This window comes from Equus przewalskii, chromosome 18 (assembly GCF_037783145.1).
Source record: "Equus przewalskii isolate Varuska chromosome 18, EquPr2, whole genome shotgun sequence".
Taxonomy (NCBI): Eukaryota; Metazoa; Chordata; class Mammalia; order Perissodactyla; family Equidae; genus Equus; species Equus przewalskii.
The window spans coordinates 32,664,064-32,669,651 of NC_091848.1; positions in this window are offsets into that span (position 1 = coordinate 32,664,064).

The following is a 5,588-nucleotide window of genomic DNA, read 5'->3' on the forward strand; positions in this document are numbered from 1 at the left end:
GCAACTTCTACTACACCAAATTACTCCAAGATAACGTGAAGGCTTGGATTAAGCAAACGTGAATGGCAAAACAATGAAAACCACCCAAATGTCCACCAGTAGGCAAATGCGTAGTTTAGAAAACGAAATGTCGGTTAAACAAAATGAAATGCTAATCCACCATTTAGAATGCTTGGCACGTGTTCTGATATGGAGCTATCTCCCTCACATAGTTTTACAAGCAAGAAAACAAGATGTAGGAACAGTACAGACAGCTCGCTGCTATTTTGGAAGAAGGGAAAGACACACACACACGCATGTGTGTGTGCTTGCACACGCATAGACTACTTCTTAAGGATGCACAGGAAACTGGCAATGGTGGTTGTGTCAGGAGAAGCCCTGAGGGACAGGGAATCAAGAATAAGAGGGGAGGGGCTTACTTTTTCCTTTTTTCTCTTACAATTTGGATCGGTTAACATGGACCCGTGTGACCTATGTAAAATCCAAAAATCGCACCCAGCCCAAGACTGGGCATCAGGGATCCTGATTAGCTACAACACACAGTAGGTTCTCAAGAAATAGAAGCTGAATGAACAATGAATCGGTGATTGGAAGATGAGCAAATGAACAAAAATTTCCTGAGCTCCAAGGTAATGATGAAACATATGGCATCACATTTTGGAAAAGACCAGGAATGTGTCACAGTACTTAAGAGCTGGAAGGAAGTGTTAGGATTATCATGGCAGCTTCACGACAGGCAGAGTGGTAGGCGTCTGAGAACCTGGGCTCAAGTTCTTGGTCAACTAAAACCTCAGAAACCTCAGCTTCCTCATCTGCAACATGAGCAATATCTCCTTCCTGGAATTTGTGTGTGGATCAAATGAGATAAGGATGGGAAAGCACGTCACAATGTCTAATGTTCGGAACAGGTTGAGGGATCGTGCTCATCGTTAGAAATACTAATTATTTTCAGAGTGTACTTTCTCCGATCAGCGCCCTTAATTAGTCAAGTTTCCAAGAATGACTTCTATTCACGGCCACCGAGCCTGGCAAACCCTGTTCCCCCTACGCCTCTCCTCTCCACCTACAGGTCTGAATGCCCTCCCCAGCCTCTGCCACCTCAGCACCTGGTGCCTGAGTTTCTATGTGCTCAGGAAAAGCTCTGGGGGGGCCTCTTTGATGCCCCTTCTACCCATTCCCCTCAGGGAACCCAGGCCCAGTCACAATTTGCCTGAGGTCACAAAGGGGTAGCACCAGGAAGAGAATGGCTTCCTTCCTTCATGTCTGAAAAGCTTTCATTTTTTGTAAGTTGTCTGGTCACATGGAGAAACCTTGAGACGAGTCACACCTTGAGCAGAATCAGCCACCATCTCATTATCTACCCACCAGCCTCTTGGTGGGGATTAACTGACATCCAGGAGACAGCCCGAGCGCCCTCGCAGGTGGCCCCATGGGACGAATCACCTGCAGCTCCACTCTAGGACAAGGGAGGAGGGGCCATGGGAGCCCGATCTGGTGGGCATGTGGTGGGAACAGTACCCCGGGGTAGGACCAAGGCTGCCGAGAAGCCAGAAGGAAAGAAGCACCCATCAGGGAAACTCCTCCACAGTTCCTGGAAGAGTGGCTCCAAGAATTGCTAGGATCATCTTCCCACCCCGCAAGGAGCTGCCATCCACACTCTCAGGAGAGCCTCAAGGCAGCCCCTACTATTGTTCCCATCTTGTGGATGAGGAAACTGAGGCTCAGAGAGAAGAAGGGAATCATATATCTAGTTTTAGAGCCAAAGGCCCCCACCTGCCTTCCACCCATTTCCATCTATGTCCACTTAAAATGGTGCCTGGGACACAGCAGACATTCGGTCACTGTTAATTGACTAAATGGAAGAAAAACCCACAATGGCGCTGTGAAAGGGTGGGACCCCCATCATTTATAACACAAATGTTTGTTGTCTGAATGGAAGAAGAAAGCAGGGCAGTGCTGTGGCGACACTAGGACTTTGGAAGGATTCACACTCACTACTCTAGGGCCCTCGGTCACGAACTATCTATGGACTACTGATTATGCATGAGGACCACATGAGGCCCCGAGTTCTCTGCCCCACTTAGTCCTATGTCCTTGCTCTTACACCCATCCCAACTTTCATGGCTTCTCTCTCCTCCCCCTCTCACCCCAGCTGTTGCATCACAGCCACATTGTCCCCTCTTTCTCCGTGCACCCTCCTTTCGTCACCATCACAAACGTCTTCCCCAGGCACGGGCTGAGCTTGCCCTTCATATTGACTAAGGATGTCTGTGCACAGAGCTCTCCTTTTTGGGGTCCTCCCATCTTTCATTAACGTGCTCACTCACTCATTAATTCATCAAATATGTACCAAACACTGAAATGCCAGACACTCCCCTAGACCATTTGATACGAATAATCATAGAAAAATGACACAGAATTTGGTATGTCTTTCATAGACAGCCAGAGAGAAAAAAGCTGTTCCAAAAAAATCCTGAAATGAAGTAATTTCTGAGGAACAGGGATAGCAGTAAAAAGCTTTGAGTTTTTACTAAGGCATTATTATTTATTAATTATCTTCCTCTGTCTTAAATTTTCCCTCAGTCACCAGAATGGAATCAATAAATGGCAACATTTTCCCGTCTGATGTTTTTAAGCCAGATTACAAAGACATGGAGTTTTCATTTCACATGCATTCATTTCTGGGTCTCAGGTCTTTTTTTCTTTTCCCCCCCTCAAAGCAGATAAATGAGGTTCTAAACTTAGGATAATAAGGCTTCACAGTGAGGTGCTTTTTAAAAAGTGAATCATTTCTCAGTTCTCCTTTGCTAATCTCTCTTGGTAACATTAATTATGAGTTTGTGCGGCATGCCCCAAGGCAAGCTCAGCTTTCCCAGGACAATTAAAGTTACTTAATTATTAAAAACTGTGTGTGCTGCTGCCCAGAGAGAAAAAGGCAGCCGGGCCGGGCTCCCACAGCCCCCCACAGGAGTGACCGGACACTCTGGGAACTCAGCTCCTTTCCCTCCCCATTGTAATTCTTTCAATATAATCTATGAAAATCCCCTGCACTGCCTCGAGGCCCCTCCCACCCAAGCAGGAATGATTTAGAGGCTGTTTTCTGGCTGCTGATCACTGCCTGCTGGCTCCTCACGGCCTCAGGGCTGGACTCCAGCTTCTCCAGGCTAGCGCCCTGGGGCCAGGAGGCCAGGGCAGATGACAGGGCCTCCGCCTGGGGATTCATGCCGGAGCAAGGCCCTTCTGTCTGAAGGTCGTTGGAAACCGCTGAGCCCTTGGTTCTGAGTGAGTCCCTCTTGATCCCATTCTTCCTCAGCCCTTCTGCCTCACGGGAGCAGGAAATGTCATCCCACACTCTGAAGACAGGTCAAGGGGAAGAAGGAGGGTGCCAAGGCCAGACTGCTTTGCGGCAGACATTACCAAGAGCAGATGCTAATTTGTAGCAGTCTTTTTTCTGGATGGTGTTCTTTGGTTGTAGGAATGAAGAAACTGGAGGTGGTCCTGGTTCTGCCATCAACACCCCTGAGAGACCTCAGGGAAGTCATTCCTGCATTCTGAGTCTTAGCTTCATAGTCTGAGGCATCCTACCATCTCTAGAGACCCCAAGTCCTGATACCTTGATGAGTCTAATACTCACCTAGAAAGGAAAACTCGAATTTGCCATTTCACTTCCTACTTTCATTCAGTCAGTCAGCACGCACCCAGTCTGTGCCAGGCACTGTTGTAGCTCTAGGAAGTGAGCAGAAAACAAAGCAGAGAGGAATCCCTACCCTCCTAGAGGCAAGGTTCTCCAATCCTAGTCATCATCCTGCTCAGGAGAGGAAACCGAGATGGAGAAGGGAGAAGGCTGGTCCTGGGGTTACCCAGAGAGTCACCATGAAATGGGTAGGGACCCAGTCTTCCTGGCTCCCAGCCCGGGAGCTTTCAACAGGCTGCTGCCATCCATCTGTTTCTCCCCTTCTGCTCTGTTGAGTTCCTTCCCATCCACAGCTCTCTCCGTGGGCTCTGAGGCTCCAAGGAAGCCGCCTAGTCCAATAGAAATAGGCTGGTCACAAACGCAAGCCACGTATATCATTTTAAAATTCTAGTAGCCACATTTAAAAAAAATTTTTTAAGATGAAATTTCTTTTAATGATATATTTTATGTAACCAATAAATTCAAAAATTATAATGTCAGTTTGTAATATTAAAAATTAATTAATAAGGTATTTTACAGTTTTTAATTAAATCTTCAAAATACAGTGAGTAGTTGACATTTGGCTAGCCATATGTTAAGTGCTCAATAGCCACACGAGGCTAGTGGTTCCTGTCCTGGACAGCCTGGGTGTACGCTCCCTCCCATCTCTGACTCTAACCCTCCTCAGTGCTCAGTCCATTCCAGGAACAGAAGTGTGCAATTCACGCACACAGCATGGCCAGGGAAGACTGGAGCATGGCTCCTTAGATATGCTGGGCATTTTCCCCAGTGCACTGACACTATGGAATACTATATAGCCAAGAAAAACAACCAAAGACACTCTTTTATGGACTTATAAGCAAAGAGCGCCAAGATATATCAAGTGAAAAACACAAGATACAGCACACAGCAGTGCCCCCTCATGCACGGTTTCACCTTCCACGGTTTCAGTTACCCGAGATCAAGCCTGGTACCATGAGATATTTTGAGAGAGAGAAACCACATTCACATAGCTTTTACTACTGTCTATTGTTAGAATTGTTCTATTTTATTATTAGTTATTGCTGCTAATCTCTTACCGTGCCCAATTTATAAATTAAACTTTATCATAGATATCAGTGTGTAGGAAAAATCGTAGTATACACAGGGTTTGGTACTATCCACGGTTTCAGGCATCCACTGGGGGCCTCAGAATGTCCCCGCCGTGGTAAGGGGGGACTACTGTCTATGGAATGCTGCCCCTTCAGGGAATACGTGTATTTGGCTATGTATGCATAAACTATCTGGAGGATTCATAAAAACTAAAAACATCGATAGGGAGGACAGGATGGATGGGAGGCAGAGGTGCGAGGGGCCTTTCACCTCATGTATGTTTACCGCTTTTGAATTTTGAAATATGTGAATGTATTACTTATTCGAAAACTAAAATCACAACTCCTCAGTCAATGGGGCACACTTTCGACACAGGAGGCCTGCCCAGCACAGGCCTTGTCCCCATTCCTCAGGGCAGGGCATCAGCAGGACCAAAGACAGGTCTCTGTTGTTCCCCCTGCTCCACAATAGGAAGGAGGCTTGGCAGAGGCCCAGGGCAGGAAGACATGATATCAAGTGACTTTAAAGGGCTCTTTTGTTTCCGGAAAGGCAGCGGTTTCCACTCGGCATCCCTGCCCCCCTCTTCCAGCCTGCTCCCCCTTCACCACCTGCTGCAAGAGCATCATTTCTCCCCCGGAAGAGCCTCTGGGCTTGGGGTGGGGAGGGGAGGGGTGGGAGCCACTGGCTGGGAAGGGGCATCATCCTCTCTTCCCAAAGGATGTCGTTCATTCCCAGATGTCATTTCTAGAGGCGTGATGCCACTCTACCAGCTGCCTTCTAAATCCTGGCCCCTCCAGCCTGCCCATGACACAGAGCAATGGAA